Below are 18096 nucleotides of genomic sequence, written 5' to 3' on the forward strand. Positions count from 1 at the left end.
CATTGGAAAAGACCCTGATGCTGGGAGGGATTAGCGGCAGGAGGAGAAGGGGACAACAGAGGATGAGATGGTTGGATGGCATCACTGACTTGATGGACATGAGTTTGAGTAAACTGGGAGTTGGTGATGGACAGGGAAGCCTGGCATGCTGCAGTCCATGGGGTCACAAAGAGTCAGATTCAACCAAGTGACTGAACTGTTTGAGACATTGAGAAGTTAAATCAATTCATTTTATTATTTTTATACAATGTTAAAGGTTACACTCAATTTACAGTTACTACAAAATATTGACCATATTCCCCATGTTGTACAAGGCATCCTTGTACTCTTCCTTAATCCAATACTTTGAAGCTCCCAGTACTCAACTCCTATGTTGCACAACTCACACCCCGGTAACCACTAGTTAGAGTTTGTTCTCTATATCTTTGAGTCTGCTTCTTTTTTGTTATATTCACTAGGTTGTTGTAGTGTTTAGATTCCACATATGAGTGACAGCATACAGTATTTGCCTTTCTCTATCTGACTGATTTCACTTAACATAATGCCTTCCAAGGGCTTCCCAGGTGGCGCTAATGGTAAAGAACCCCCACCTGCCAATGCAGGAGGCATAAGAGACACAGGTTCAATCCCTGGGTCAGGAAGATCCCTTGGAGGAGGGCATGGCAACCCATTCCAGTATTCCTGCCTAGAGAATCCCATGGACAGAGGAACCTGGTGAGCTACAGTCCGTGGGGTCACAAAGATTTGGAACATGACTGAGGCAACTGTCCAGGCACAACGCCTTCCATCCATGTTGCTGCAGATGTCAAATTTTCATTCTTTTTTCTGGCTGAGTAGTTTTCCATTGCATACCACACCTTCTTCATCCATTGATGGACTCTTAGGTTACTTCCATATCTTGGCTATTGTAAATAATGCAGTTTTAAAATAAAGTATTTCTGTTTATGGTCTTCATTTATTTACTCAATCACAGTATCTATTTAGTACCCATTATAGTATATTTCTGGGAGCTTAGGACACATCAGTCAGCAAGATAGACAAAGAACCTTGCACTCCTGGAGCTTGGGGGAAGAGAAGGGTGGAAACATTCAATAAGCAACAAACATAATAAATAAGTAAACTATATAGGACAGAAGATATTACATGCTATGGAAAAATGAAGCAGAGCCAAGTCAGCAGGATTGGGTGGGGGGTGGGGAATAAATAGAAAAGGTGGGGGGGGGGTTGGTGACAATTTTAACCAGAGTGGTAGGGATAAACCTTATTGAGAAGATGCATTTAAGCAAAGAATTGAAGGAGGTAAGGGGGTTGGCCATGAAATTATCAAAGAGAAGAGCCAGTGCAAGCGTCCTGCAGTCTCCAGCCTCCATGAGGGTGACCCCTGCCTCCTGGGGTTCACTCCCTTGAGGGCTGGATTTAGAAGAGAGGAGAAGAAAGTATGGTGGAAATGAAAGTGTGTGTCTTGAAAACTAACTCACAAAAGGCCTGTGTTGGGGTTTTCTTGAGTGTTCTTTCTCTGAGTTGGATCTCACTCTAGGGAAAACCATGTTGGGAGCTTCCCAATGGAGGGGTTCTTGTGGGGATGAGCCGAGGCCTCCAGCCAACAGCCAGCTGAACGAGTTTGGAAGCAGATCCTCCAGCCCGTCAAGTCTTCTTCACTGAAGACTGTAATCTGATGAGAGATCTGGAGCCCACACTACTCAACTAAGCCACCCCCAGGTTCCTGAGCCATGGAAACTCTGTGAGATAATGTATGGTTTTTGTTTTAACTACACTTTGGGGTAATATGTTACACAACAGCAACTGAATAATATAGACCCAAAAGCAAGACTGTGCCTGGAGAATGTGAGGCAGAGAGGGAAGTGGCAGGAACTGAGCACAGAAGGTCAAAGTCAAGGTCAAACTGTGGTAGGATCTCCAGGCTTCTCCGAGAGTCCTGGCTGTTCCTCAGAGTGGGGTGGGAAGCCACTGACGGGGTCATTCTCAGAGGAGTGACATGAGATGACTAACTGGTTTGACCACTGAAAAAGAAGGTATGATTTTTTTTAGCACTATATAATAAATTATTTCATATTCATGATAATTCAGAAAAACTCTTCTTTTTTTTTCTCCCTTGCCTTCAATTTCTGACCTTGATTATCCTGTCAGCCCTGTTGTTTTCACCCAGGTCTTCCTTGGATTTTTCAAGTTGGTCTTACATTCTAGCATCCTCCATGTCTGGAAACTGCATCCTTCTCCCTTCAGGCACGCATCCAGAAACAATATTTTGGATCCTGCCTGACATCAGCAGAGCTATTTTTAAACCTTTGTAAAACCCAGACATTCTTTCTTTTAGAGGATTACCCTACAGTGTATCAAACATATTGAAATGCACCCACATCCCACATTTAATATAAATGATATACTTATGAGAATTGAATTTTACATGTATATATATATATATACACTGCCTATATTTTTTAGGCATTGCCTATATATTTTAATTATGTATATACTTATATACATACTTATGAGAATTGAGTTGCAAATGACTGACCAACATTATATTCCTTTTTAAAGACATTTAAACTTATTCATTTTGATTTGCTAAGATTCTTTTTTGTATTTTGAAGTCTTATCTATGTATTTATAGACATATATGTATATATACATGCATGTATATGTGTATACACACACACACACGTTTCAAAGATCTTTATAGACCCTTAAAGTTCAAAGACCCTAACTGCTGTGCCTCTGTGTGTGTGTGTGTCAGTGTATGTGTGTGTATGTGTGTGCTAAGTCATACTTCAGTCGTGTCCAACTCTTTGCAACCCTATGGACTATAGCCCGCCAGTCTCCTCTGTTCATGGGATTTTCTTCTCAAGAATGTTGGAGTGAGTTGCCATGCCCTCCTCCAGGGAATCTTCCCGACCCAGGGATCGAATCTACATCTCCTGCACCTCCTGCATTGATAGGCAGATTGTTTACCACTGGGCCACCTGGGAAGCCCTAAATTGTGTGATACTGACTATAAATCCTCTGAGGGTCAGGGAGAAAAAAAAGGCATAATAAAAACCAGAACTGGCAGAGATGACTTTATGGCAAGGTGTCTGGGGTGGGGCTTTGATCACCAACTTTAAAATAAAGTAGGTGCTCAGTTCAACATTTGTTGAATAAATGGATAAATGCATGAATGAGCAGTAAGTACTATCGTGAATCTTTAGTCCTCTCCCACCATTTATTGTATCCATGGCCCTACCCTGTCCCAGCAGCTCAGAGGAAGTAAAATACAGTTTAAAAAAAAAACTGCTGATAATCCAGAAGTCAGTCAATTATTAGTTTTTGGATTTCGAAACAGTCTTTGGAAACCAATCGTAGAAGGATTTTCAAAAGCTCTTACAGTCCAAAAACTAACTTCTATTTTGAGTATTTTTTTAAATATATTGAGTATTTGAGTATTGAAAGTCAAGTCCCTCAGGGCTCACAGCATAAAGTTTCTGCAATGATTGATAGATTTATGAAGAACAAATGAAGAGTCAGATGACCTTGCCCTGGGAGACAGATTCCTTAACAGAGGGAAAGCTGCAGGGGGCCCTAGGAGAGGAGTCCCTCAGGTTGGAGAGATGGCTTGGAGGGTTGAGTCAGCACAGAAAGGCCTCCAGCCTCTCTGGGGCAAGCACTGGACCTCATCGGCAAAGGGGAACCAGGTCAAGGCTCACAAATCACCCAAGTTACTGCCTAAGCCAAGTCCAGCCTGGGTCCATACCCAGGAGCTCTGTGGTAGCTCTCCCCAATGCCCGCATGTTCATTTTCCAGCCAGCCAGACTCCTCTGTGGCTCAGACAAGATCCAGCGCTCTAAATTATCCTGTGTGTAGGAATTCTTTGGCAGCCCAGTGGTTAGGACTCCACGCTTCACTGTAGAGGTCATGGGTTCGATCCTTGGCTGGGGAACTAGGATCCCACAACATGCCAGCATGGCCAAAATAAGTAAATGAATTGTTCTGTGTACATAAGCCTATTTTCCTTAATCCTGGGTAGAGAACGGAAGGGAAAGCCTTGCCATTCTGATTGAAGCCAGGATGGGGATGAATATGAACCTAGGAAATAAAAAAAAAAAAAAACAAAAAAACACTTTTTTTTTCAACTTTGATTAACAAGTAGGATTTGGATAAAAAGAAGGCAAGGACACAGCATCCTAGGATATGACACGCAAGCAAATGGGACAACATGGGAACCAGTCTATAGAGGGGAAAGCACAGTGGGGAGTAACAGATAAACTGGTTTTCCCTTTTACTTCCTACACATTTGCATTTGGGACTTCTCCAGTAGTCCAGTGGCTAAGACAAAAGGCCTGCAATGCAGGGGGCCCAGGTTCCATCCCTGGTTGGGGAACTAGATCTCACATGCCGCAATTAAGAGTTCAAATGCCACAACTAAAGATCCTGCATGCTGCAGCTAAGACTCAGCATAGCCAAATAAATAAATATAAACAAAATTTGCCTCCCCTAGCTTTTGCTTTACAATGGACTATTTTATACACCTTTTTTCTTCTTCTTACTTTTTACAGAGTGAAATCATTTTCATTTCTTCAGAGCAAAGCATAATTGCTCCAAATTGTTAAGAAATGACTCTAGATGTATATATTGCGCCTTAAAATTTCTTCCAGAGGGTAAAATAAATTACTTTCGTTCATTAACTCTTTTCAGAGATTTCACACATCACCTGCAGGAGATTCTCTAATACTGTTCTCACAGATTCATTATTGGCCAAAAGCCTGGAAATCCTGGTTCACTTTAGCAATACTTATCATTATAGAGCAAAAACAGTCTGCAAAAACTTGGCATGTTACAATTTTTGCCTAGTGGGTTTATATCTTACTGTTCAGTATATTAATACTTCTTGTCCCTTTACTAAGTGCTCTAAATATTATAAAGCATTTTTTCTGACACTCAACCCGTGTATAAACTGACTTTTTCCCACTTCCCTTTAGTAGCAAAAAATTAAAGTAAAATTGGCCAAAATGTGCAAGAACCTTTAATGACACACCATTTTCCCCCTTAAGAACATTCTTCTAATCTTCCATTTAGAGACCTGTGATTGAAGAAGTGAACAGGGAATATTTTTACTTTGGTTCAGTAGTTTCTGTTTCAACTTTCCAATTTATTAATATAACCCTTATGCAGAAGCCATTCAGAAAGAATGACCCGTGAAAATTTAACAGACCTGAACTTTACATGTAACTTGATTTCATCTGTTCTATAGCTATTCAAATTCTAGAACTAAAAGCTAAGTGCTGGGTACAAGGAAGGGAATTCCATCTCCCACCCTCCAAGTTACCTTCCTATATATTAGGAATCTAAAATATATAATAGAATCTAACATGTTTATATTAATTTTTATATAAAATTAATTTATAATATTATATATATAATTCCCACTATATTCACAACAGCTTGATTATAATATTGAAAAACCTAAAGGGATTTGATGGGAATGTAAATCAGTACAGTCACTGTGGAAAACAGTATGAAGTTCCTTAAAAAAAACTAAAAAATAGAGTTACTGTATGATCCAGCAATCCCACTCCTGGACATATATCTGGAGAAAATTTAATTTGAAAAGATACATGCATGCCAGCGTTCACAGCAGGGCTATTTCCAACAGCCAAGACATGGAAGCAACCTAAGTGCCCATCAACAGAGGAAAAGATAAAGAAGATGTGGTATATATATTTTGTTGTTTTTGTTGCTCAGTTGCTAAGTCGTGTCTGACTCTTTGTGACCCCCATGGACTGTAGCCCACCAAGCTCTGTTTATCTCCAAGCAAGAATACTGGAGTGAGTAGCCATTCCCTTCTCCAGGGGATCTTCCTGACCCAAGAATCGAACTGGGGTCTCCTCCATTGCAGATGGATTCTTTGCTGTCTAAGCCACCAGAGAGTTTGCTCAAATTCACGTCCATTCCACTGTGTATGGAATACTACTCAGGCATAAAAAAGAATTAAATAATACCATTTTCAGCAACAGGGATGGATCTAGGGATTATTATACTAAGTGAAATAAGTCAGATGGAGAAAAACATCACATGATACCACTTATATGTGGAATCTAAAATATAATACAGATGAAAGTATTTACAAAACAGAAATAGACTCACAGACATAGAAGGCAAACATGGTTACCAAAGGGGAAGGGGCGGGAGGGATAAATTAGGAGTTTGACATTAGCAGATGCACATTGTGTTGTGTGTGTTTAGTCACTCAGTCACATCCAACTCTTTGCGACCCCTTAGACTGCAGCCCACCAGGCTCCTCTGTCCATGGGATTCTCCAGGCAAGAATACTGGAGTGGGTTGCCATGCCCTCCTCCAGGGGATCTCCCCAACCCAGGGATCAAACCCAGGTCTCCCACATTGCAGAGATACACACTACTATATATAAAATAGATAACCAACGAGGAGCTACTACATCCCACTGACTACATAGCACAGGAAACTATATTCAATATTCTGTAATAAATCCTAATGGGAAGGATATGAAAAAGAACATACATATATATATGTATATAAATGGAATCACTTTACTGTACATGAGAAACTAACACAGCATTGTAAATCAACTGTACTTCAATGAAAAAAAATACATGTTTTAAAACAAAAGCAGGATACAAATTCTGTTCAAGCTCCCATAGATTATAAACCAAGAGACACTGGAACATATCCAGGGACATAAAACAAGGTGCAAAAATTTTTCTTGGTCTAAAGGTATTGAAATCATACAGAATATGTTCTTTTATCAGTGTGGAATTATGTTAGAAATCAATATCAAAAGATAATTTTAAATAACCTACATATTTTCAAGTGCAATGTGACATTTACCAAGAGAGATCTTTGACTTAGCCATAGTAGAACTGTTAGTCACTTAGTCATGTCCAACTCTTTGCAACCCCACAGACTGTAACCCGCCAGGATCCTCTGTCCATGGGATTCTCCAGGCAAGAATACTGGAGTGGGTTGTCATTCTCTTCTCCAGGGGATCTTCCTGATGCAGGCATCAAACCCAGGTCTCCTGCATTGCAGGAAGATTCTTTTTTTTTTTTTTTTTTTTATTAGTTGGAGGCTAATTACTTCACAACATTTCAGTGGGTTTTGTCATACATTGATATGAATCAGCCATAGAGTTACACGTATTCCCCATCCAGATCCCCCCTCCCACCTCCCTCTCCACCCGATTCCTCTGGGTCTTCCCAGTGCACCAGGCCCGAGCACTTGTCTCATGCATCCCACCTGGGCTGGTGATCTGTTTCACCATAGATAATATACATGCTGTTCTTTCGAAACATCCCACCCTCACCTTCTCCCACAGAGTTCAAAAGTCTGTTCTGTACTTCTGTGTCTCTTTTTCTGTTTTGCATATAGGGTTATCGTTACCATCTTTCTAAATTCCATATATATGTGTTAGTATGCTGTAATGTTCTTTATCTTTCTGGCTTACTTCACTCTGTGGGCTCCAGTTTCATCCATCTCATTAGGACTGATTCAGATGAATTCTTTTTAACGGCTGAGTAATATTCCATGGTGTATATGTACCACAGCTTCCTTATCCATTCATCTGCTGATGGGCATCTAGGTTGCTTCCATGTCCTGGCTATTATAAACAGTGCTGCGATGAACATTGGGGTGCACGTGTCTCCTTTGCAGGAAGATTCTTTACCATCTGAGCTATCAGGAAGCTCTGTAGCTTAGCCATGGAAAGCCTCAGTAAAGTTAAGACTGGAAAAACAGAGGGTGATTGCAGAGAAGAAAGCATTTAAATGAGAAATTAATATCAAAGACACTTTAAAAACTCCACATATTTGGAAATTAAATGTCCACTTTTAAACAGTGGTTGTATCTAAGAAGCCATAACAAGGAAAATTTTGAAATATTTGCAACAGAATAAATATGAAAAGAGCATTTATCAGAATTCATTGCATACGGCTGAAGCTGCTCAGTGCTGCTAAATACAATGTGGAATCTTGAATGAGGTATGAAAACAAATAATGGATACTAGCATAAAATTTTGTGAAATTGAACAAAATCCATACTTTAGTTAGTAATACTATACCTCATGTTAATTTCCTGTTGTTTTTTTTTATACAACATAGCCATTTCTTTATAGTCTCAGAATTGGATCAGAAGTTTCAAGCCTCATTCAAAATCTTTTAAAATCTTTAAGATAATAATCTTTCTACACTTTTAGTAATAATACTAGATACCAGAATAAATGGAACTATATCAAAGTTTTGAGTGAATGTAAACTAGAAATCTAGCATTCTATCCATATTTAGTCAAACAAGTGGAACCAAATGTCATAAATGTTTTAGCTAGGCAAAAATTCATAAGTTTTCTGAAACATATGTTCTATTATACATGCTATTTATATATGATAAAATCTTGAGAAAGACAAAAAAAGAGACGGAGAAATTGGAAAACAAGGACCTACTACATAGCACAGGGAACTATGTTCAATATTCCGTAATAAACCATAATGGAAAGAATATGAAAAAAAATGTGTGTATATATGTATATAAACTGAATCACTTTTCTGTACACCAGAAACTAATACAGCATTGTAAATCAACTATACTTCAATAAAAAATTTTTCAATAAAGAATAAAGTTTAAAAACAAAACAATAAGGTAAAGAAAGGGACCTGAAAGGAAGATGCAGTGATACAGAAGGGGAGTCATGGAAAAATCTAACGTGACCCCGAGGCATGTGAGTACATACACATGTTCACAAATGTCTACATTTGCTGAAGTCAACTCCAGAACAAAGCAACATGGTTTTCAGATACATGCTTGCAGTTCCTTCATGGACTGTGTTCAGGGAAATCTATTTCAGTCAACACAGTAGGAAAGGATTTAAATCAGGAAGAAAGAAATGAGTGAAAAGAAAAAAAAGAAATGAGTGGACTCCAGGCCAAAGGAGCCACAAGAACATGGGATGGTGGAAAAAGCACCTTCTGTAATTTTCCAGCTGAAGCTCAAGTTGGCCTCCTCAGTATTAATAAGAGGAATCTTAATAACACATTTCCCCCTATTTAATGATCAAAAAGAATAGCTCTTGAGAAGTCAGTTGGGAACGACACCAATTCTAAATTTTCAGCTCTATCAGAATACACACATTCATAGCATGTAGACCAAACATTTGGAAGAATTCAGTAAGTGACAGAGAGCACACATTAGATAAGGACAACCTGTATCTCAATCCAGAGTAAAGACATAAATCTCATATTTGCAGTAAAGATGATTAGGAAAGATTATAGGGTATAAATCTCATTTCCTTTACATATTTCCCAGAATATTCATACCACCAATAACACAAAACAGTAATTTTCTGTATTTAACTAAAATTCATTTATTTTTCATATACATTAAATCACATTACCCTAAAAATTTAATATACATAAAATTAAAATTTAGAAATGAAGCAACCGGTGGTGTTTTTGCAACCCGTTCCACACAAAATATGAAGAGTACTCTGGCTGCATGGTTCAGAGGGATGAGACACTGAAAAGCGTGAGAAGATGAACAAATAGTTCTTCGTCATGAATATTAAAAAGGCACTATTCAGACACAGCAGGTGTCTGCCCCACTGTCTGACCTCAGTACTGAGGTCGGTTATCCATCACACTGACCGAGTCCTTCACTAGGAAGCATCATCAAACACTGTGATACACTCAGCTCCGAAATGGCTTTTAATCTAACGGCAATCAATTCTCAGCCCCCAACATTCACAGAATTCACAACATACATACTCCATCCACTGCCAACCTAAAGTGAAAATACAGCCAGTTCTGTTCTTTGGCAATTATTTGGTTACCTGACTGCATTTCCATTTCCACGTCATATATGGAGGCTGGGGAATAGGTGTGTATAACCACCTGTGTATGCTTAGTCACTCAGTCGTGTCCGACTCTCTGCAACCCCATGGACTGTAGCCCGCCAGGCTCCTCTGTCCAAGGGATTCTCCAGGTAAGAATACTGGAGTGGGTTGCCATGCCCTCCTCCAGGGGATCTTCCCAACCCAGGGATCAAACCTAGGTCTCCCACATTGCAGGCAGATTCTTTCCCGCCTGAGCCATCAGGGAAGTCCAAGAATACTGGAGTGGGTACTCTATCCCTTCTCCAGGGGATCTTCCTGACCCAGGAATCGAACCGGGGTCTCCTGCATTGCAGGCAGATTCTTTACCAGCTGAGACCAGGGAAGCCCCTATATAACCACCTACATATTATGATTTCAGGGGCCCCAGAAATTAATGTCCAGAGTAAATCTGTAACAGTTGTGAGCTGGGTGTCACCACCAAGACAACCACACTGCTTGAGCCACAAACTATGAAATATTCACATAAATATTCATATACATAAACAGGAGGCATTATGCAGGGTTCTCTGGAGAAATAGAACCGATAGGATTGTGTATATAGAGAGAAAAGGAGATTTATTATAAGAAATTGTCTCACATGATGATGGAGACAGGTCCCAAACTGCATGGTGGGTCAGCAAGCTGGAGGCCCAGGAGAGGCAACACTTTAGTTCCATCCTGAGTCTGAAGGCCTGAAAGCAACATGTGTAGCTCTCATCTGAAGGCTGACAGGCTCCAGACACAGGAAGAGCCAATGTTTTGAGTCCAAAGGTAGGAAAAAGGTCAATGTCTAAGTTTGAAGGCAGTCAGGCAGTAAGAATGCTATTACTCAGGATGAAGCCAGGTTTTTTGTTCTATTCAGGCCTTCAACTGATTGGACGAAGCCCACTCACATTAGGGAGGGCAATCTGCTTGACTTAGTCTACAATATACATGTTACTCTCATCCAAAAACACCTTCAGAGAAACACCTAGAATAATATTTGACCAAATATCTGGGCACCTCATGGCCCAGTCAAGTTGACACATAAAATTAACCATCACAAAAGGGCTTCCCTCATAGCTCAGGTGGTAAAGAATCTGCCTGCAATGCAGGAGACCCTGGTTCAATTCCTGGATTGAGAAGATCCGCTGGAGAAAGCAAAGGCTACCCACTGTAGTATTCCTGGGCTTCCCTTGTGGCTCAGCTGGTAAAGAATCCACCTGCAATGTGGGAGACCTGGGTTCAATCCTTGAGTTGGGAAGATCGCCCAGAGAAGGGAAAGGCTACCCACTCCAGTATTCTGGCCTAGAGAATTCCATGGACTGTATAGTCCATGGGATCACAAAGAGTTGGACACGACTGAGTGACTTTCACTTTCTTTCAATGGTAGCTTACTGGTTTGAAGGAGGCCCAACTCCTTGGGCCTCCTTCTACCCAAAGATTCTACCCAATTCTTTTTCTTTTTCTTCCTTTATTTTTGGCTATGTTGGGTCTTGGTTGCTGTGCAGGCTTTTTCTTGTTGCAGTAAGTGGGGGCTACTCTCTAGCTGTGGTGAGCGGATTTCTCATTGCAGTGGCTTCTCTTGTGGAGCACGCGCTCTAGGGCATGGGCTCAGTAGTCATGGCACGTGGGCTTAGTTACTCCAGGGCATGTGGAATCTTCCCAGACCAGGGACTGAATCCATATCTCCCACACTGGCAGGTGGATTCTTAACCACTGGACCACCAGGGAAATCCTATGCATTTCTTAAAGACAAACAATCCAATCTTTAGAGAGTTAGAGAGAGATATGAAGAGATGGTTTTCAGGGGGTGTGTGCAAGTTGGACCAGGGGCATCAAAGCCTACAGGTCCTCACCATCTCTGAGAAAACACACTTTTCTGGGCCTGGGACCAAAGTAGGTGAAGGTCTGAGCTGTATCCAGCTTAAGACAGGACAGCTACCTGCACACAGGGATGAAAATGAAAGGGTCATCCATCCAGACCGCTCAGCAGCAGTCCAGAGGCAAAAAACAGTTGAGAAATCCACAAATTACATTCATTCATTCAATAGTGTTACAGAGCTTCTGCTCCATGCCAAACACTGTGCGAGACATTTCAGAAACAAGTATAAATAAGAACTATATTCTTCCTTTCAGAAATTCATTCCATAGGGATTATAAATATGCAAACAGATAATGATCATCCATTGTGAAAGTTCACAATAAATTGCAATGATCTCTGCCCAGGTGGTTTTAATTCAGTGGGAAGTAGACCACATAATGTAAAGTATATCAGAAATCTTCTGCCAAAACATACCCTCTTCTCTCCACCCCCACCCACCCACCTGGCAATAGTTCCCTAAAACTCCATCCAGAGATTCGCTTTCATCAGTAATTTAAAAAGCAAAGCAAAACTCAACTAGAAAGGCTGTCATGCACATCTTAGTAAATTAGTTTAATAAACCTACTCTTCTAAATGTAGCTGAAATCAGTCACATGAAGAGAATGGGAGATTTGAGAGGTGAGGAAAAGAAATGAGAACTGATTTGGAAGATACAGCACTAAGCCAGAGAGAATGTGGGCTTCCCCGGCGGCTCAGCGGTAAAGAATCCTCCTGCAATGCAGGAGCCACAGGAGATGTGGGTTAAATCCTTGGATCAGGGAGATCTGCTAGAGGAGGGCATGGCAACCCATTCCAGTATTCTTGCCTGGAGAATCCCATGGACAGAGGATGCTAGAAGGCTACGTCGCAAAGAATTGGACATGACTGAATCAACAGCACACATGCACAGAGAGAATGCAGAGAACAGGCATCCAGAGATAGAAGAGGATTTCGGAAAAGAAAAGGGATGCTTCAAGGTCAAAGTCTTTGGGCACAAGAACCTATTAAGTTTCTAATACTTTCAGAAGATGAACCTAATTTCAGATGGAACCTGCCTCCAAAATGTTTACTCACTTCAAAATTCTCCCAAGGGCTGAACGTCCTCCTTTTTCTTTCTCCAGAAGGAAGACAAGACCCAAAGAGCAAGCTCTGAATCATGGCTGTCATGTCACTGAACTGTGTGGTCTCTAACTTCATCATCGTTTCCTGTCCCCTAGGAGTGTCTGGGTGGTCAGGTTTGTGCAGGGATGAAGGATAGAAGAGGGCTTGTTATAGCCATTTGACAGAGAGAAAGGAAGGTATGGATAAATAAAGATTTAAGGAAAGACAGACTTATAACAGAGAAGCAAACTAAAAAAAGATAAGCTTCTGATATATGCCCATAATGTTAATCAGTTATTAACTATACACTTGGTTGACTATGGTTTATAATAGCTTGAAATTCCAAGTACAACGTTTACTGTGAAACCAGATTTCCCATTTCACTTATTCGCCACTGACAATATTAAAAGAAATTTCTTCAATAGGTTTAAAATTGCATTTTCTATGACTTGGTTTCTTTAGATTCTAAGCATTATAGGCAAAACTAGATTAAGTATATTAAAGGTCAAGATCTTCAGGCACAAAAAATCCATTAATGTTCTAAAACTTTCAGAAGATGAACCTAATTTCAGCTGAAAGCTGCCTCCAGAATATATGGTTAAGTATGTTCTGGGTATAATTTGTCTTGGCAAACAGTGTAGAAATTCATATGAAACTCTACTGAACTAACAGTAAAGTTGCCCACCTAGAAAAAAATAAATTTTCAATAGCTTCAAAAGAATCCTAAAGGATGACAATCCTTGGAAGAGAAACAAAACATGGATGAGTTAGAAATTGTAGTTCTGGGCTGTTATTTAGTTGCTAAGTCATGTCCAACTGTTTTGCAAGCCCACAGACTGTAGCCCATCAGGCTCCTCTGTCCACGGGATTCTCCAGGCAAGAATACTGGAGTGGGTTGCCATTTCCTTCTCCAGGGCATCTTCCCAATCCAGGGATCGAACCTGCGTCTCCTGCACTTAGATACAACCTGAAATAGCAAAGTTAAATTTCTACATCTATATGTTTTATAGTGAAAGAAACAGAACAAAATTTTCTTAAAAGTAATAAATCCAAATCGTAATTATTAATGAAGTATTAGAATGTGAAAAATGTTTTCCTCTTTGAGTTATCTTTTAGTAGCTCTAATTCCGTTCCTCCTTTGGACAGTTTCCTTATTCTGGATCCCCAAAAAATCAGTGCCAATAAGATAAAGTTTTCCTAAAGCACCCTTCATTTTTATGAACCCCTACGTGCCAAATTTCACTCACGGTATACTGGGCAAATTGATCACTTTGTCTATTGAATCTCCTTAGTGATAGATTTTGAGGAAAACATTTTTCCATGCTACTGTCACACATGGCTTCAGAAAATTTTCAATTCAGTTCAGTCGCTCAGTTATGTCATAAGTATATGACTTAAGTATATGACTTACTTGAATTTAATAGATACTAATATATTTTACATTACTGGGGCAAGAGTAAGGAAATTTCTAGACAGTTTAATTCTAAAATAATTGGTTTGCATAGTTTTAAAGTAATTCATACAACAGAAGAGCTATTTCACAACATATAAGACATGTTTTGTCATTTAAAAATGTATCCAGAGTAACTATAGTAAGGGCTACTTGGAAGTTTTCTAGATGAACTTTAATATTATTTATGGTGGAATAATAGTTTGGGAAAAGATTTGAGAAAAACAAACCTTGGAGGAAGAGAGAAAAGCTTATCATTCATAAAAGTTTGATATCTTTACTTAATAGTGTGTTACTCTGTACTGTAGAGAATATACAGCATGTATTCTCTGAATGTTTGCAAACAATACCTTTTTAATTTTTATGCAAACCAAACAATAACAATAATAATAAAATTGTACAATGTACAATTGTAAAGTTGTAAAATAAATGTAAAATTGTAAAATAAAATTACACAATGGTTGCATAACTCTAAGAACATACTAAAAATCACTGAATTATTTAAATTATTATCCAAAGAAATGACATTGAGTGGGATTTAACCTTTTAAATCACAACACATTCAGTTCAGTTCAGTTGCTCAGTCGTGTCCAACTCTGCGACTCCAAGACTTCAGCACACCAGGCTTCCCTGTCCATCAGCAATTCCTGGAGCTTGTTCAAACCCATGTTCATTGAGTTGGTGATGCCATCCAACCATCTCATTGTCTGTTGTCCCCTTTTCCTCCTGCCTTCAATCTTGCCCAGCATCAGGGTCTTTTCCAATGAGTCAGTTCTTCGCAGCAGGTGGACAAAGGATTGGGGCTTCAGCTTCAACATCAGTCCTTCCAATGAACACCCAGGACTAATATCCTTTAGGATTGACTGGTTTGATCTCCTTGCAGTCCAAGGGACTCTCAAGAGTCTTCTCCAACACCACAGTTCAAAAGCATCAATTCTTCTGTGCTCAGCTTTCTTTATGATCCAACTCTCACATCCATACATGACTTCTGGAGAAAACCATAGCTTTGACTAGATGAACTTTTGCTGGCAGAAAATTTTAAACACATGCAAACTCTCACATTGCCTAATTCTTTCTCACCAAACCAACTATGATATAGATAAAATGGAGTAACTTTCATTAATTTTCCTACAAATGAAAAAGATTGATAGGTTGCAAATTATGCATGATTTTCAATTACAAGTAAGCTAGACAGAAGTATCTACATTATTCAAAGTTAATAAATGGTTATGGATATTTCTCTCTATGTTGGAAGTTACATGCCTTTTTTTTCCTTTGCTCTCTCCTTCAAGATCACATCTCATCCTGGGACTTCCCTGGTGGTCCAGGGACTAGGACTCCATGCACCCAATGCAGGGGGCCCAAGTTCAATCCCTGGGCAGGGAACCAGATCCCGCATGCTGCAACTAAGAGTTTGTACCCTACAACTAAGGATTCCATATGCCTCAACTAAACATCCCAAGTGCTACAACTAAGATCAGTGCAGCCAAATAAAAAATATTAAAAAAAAAAGAACTCATCTGATCCTACCATCACCACTCCAGTTCACAGACCCTCAGTCTTTGACTCCATCTTTCAACATCCAGCTGTGGCATCTCTTCCATGGAGCCTCCCCAGATTGCTCAGGCACCATGAGCAATTTTAAAAGCTTATGTGCTTCCCTGGTAGTTCAAACGGTAGAGTCTTCCTGCAATGCAGGAGACCCGGGTTCAATCCCTGGGTCAGAAAGATCCCCTGGAGAAGGAAATGGCAACCCACTCCAGTATCCTTGCCTGGAGAATCCCATGGACAGAGGAGCCTGGCGGGCTACAGTCCATGGGGCTGCAAAGAGTCGGACATGACTGAGCAACTTCATTTTCACTTTTCACTGCTTATGTCACCAGCCTATGGCTGGGTGGCATTACTACGAATAGTCAAGCTTTCTGTTGACCACTTGTCATGGAGGCTGTTCAGATACTGAATGGAGAATTGGATTAGATCTCCTGAGAACCTGATTATCATTTTTTTATACTTGCAACTAGATCAAGGACTTCTTTTCCAATTTTTAAAAAATATTTATTTACTTGGCTGCATTGGTCTTAGTTGTGGCACGTGGGATCTTTGTAGCATCATGAGGGACCTTTTGCTGTGGTGCATGGACTCTCTAGTGGCACGCAGCCTCAGTAGTTGCAGTGCTCGGGCTGAGTTGCTCTGTGGCTTGTGGGGTCTTTAGTTCCCCAGTCAAGGATTGAACCCATGTCCCCTGCATTGGTAGGTGAATTCTTAACCACTGGGCCACCAGGGATGTCCCCAAGACCATGGACTTCTTTTAACAGTTATCGCATGCTGTTTTTCCTCTTCACATCCTACAATGGCCATTTAACAACCTTTATTATTTACATGAGGGTTATGAAGTTGTATCTACTATGGTTAACCTAGTGGTTAACACAGGTTGCATCCACTCGTGTAGAAGGAAAAGATCTCCCCTGAATTGAGAATTCATTTTTCAGTTATCTGGGTAAAAGGCCTATGTCTGAAACTGGAAATGGAAACCAGGAAAGTCAAGACGGGGCACCCTTGATTTTAATGGTAGCAGGCCCAGGAAGACAGCTCCCTGGGGGTGGTGGCCATGGCATCATTATAAGGCAACTATCAAAGAGTCAGAAAAGGAGGGAAATTGGATAGGTGCCATTACAGCTACAGGGCAAATACCCCAAAGGCCTGGACCCAGGATCAGAAAGCAGTAGTCTGTAAGCTTTGAAAACAAATGTTTTGACATCCTCCAAATTTCCCTTTTGTTTCCTACATGTATTAGGTGAAGTTGTTTTGAAAATCCAGTCTTCTTTAGCTCTGTCATTGGAAATGAATGAAAGGTTTTGCCTTTGCCTGAGCAACAGGGGGCCAGAAAAGAGGGCCAGGGGCAACACGCAAGCTTGTCAAACAAACCTCATGGGGGACTTCCCTGGTGGTCCAGTGGCCAGGACTCCACACTTCCAAAGCAGAGGACGTGAGTATGTTCCCTGGTTGGAGAACTAAGAGTCTGCACGCTGCGAGGCACAGCCAAAAGTAATGATTAAAAAAAGAGAGAGAGAAGAAGAAGCCTTATGGAATGGAGAAATTTGGAAGAAGAATAGCATCCATCTGGCCTATTCTAAACCCTGGAAGGTCAAGAGCGTGTTTTATCAAGGAGGGCAGCATTTTAAAACAAACATTGCATTATTTCGAATGAGTTCCACTTCTCACACTAAAGCACAAAAAGACTCTTGAGAAAAATTAAAACGGTATTATTTGAAAAAATTCAGAGAATACATGCTACATATCTCTGCAGTATGGAGTAACACATTATTGAGTCAAGATTATCAAACTTTTATGAATAATAAGCTTTTCACCCTTCCCCCAAGGTTTGTTTTCGCAAACGTTTTCCCAAACACTACTCTTCCATTGTAAGTAGTGCTGAAGCTGATCTAGAACACTGTCAAACAGCCCTTACTATAGTTACTCTGGATATGCTTTTTTTTTTAACTAGATAAATTGATTGATCGATCTCTAGTTGTGGCTTGTGGGTTCCAGAGCGCGGGCTCAGTAATTGTAGAACAAGATAGGGCTTAGCTGCCCCTCAGCATGTGGTATCTTCCCAGACCAGGGACTGAACCTATGTCCCCTGCATTGGCAGGTCTTAACTACTGACCACCAGGGAAGTCCTGGACATACTTTTTAAATGATAAAACATGTCTTACATGTTGTGAAATAGCTCTTCTGTTGTATGAACTACTTTTTAAACTATACAAAACACCATTTATTTTAGAATTAAACTTCCTAGAAATGTCCTTACTCT

The 18096-nt window shown here is 40.2% G+C and overlaps 1 protein-coding gene across 1 annotated transcript in view; it reads left to right on the forward strand.

Moving 5' to 3' along the window:
* Positions 1 to 18096, forward strand: part of LOC122432858 (poly(A)-specific ribonuclease PARN-like) — an 853726-nt gene that overhangs the window by 417485 nt on the left and 418145 nt on the right.

Source organism: Cervus canadensis, chromosome 32 (genome assembly GCF_019320065.1).
Source record: "Cervus canadensis isolate Bull #8, Minnesota chromosome 32, ASM1932006v1, whole genome shotgun sequence".
Taxonomy (NCBI): domain Eukaryota; kingdom Metazoa; phylum Chordata; class Mammalia; order Artiodactyla; family Cervidae; genus Cervus; species Cervus canadensis.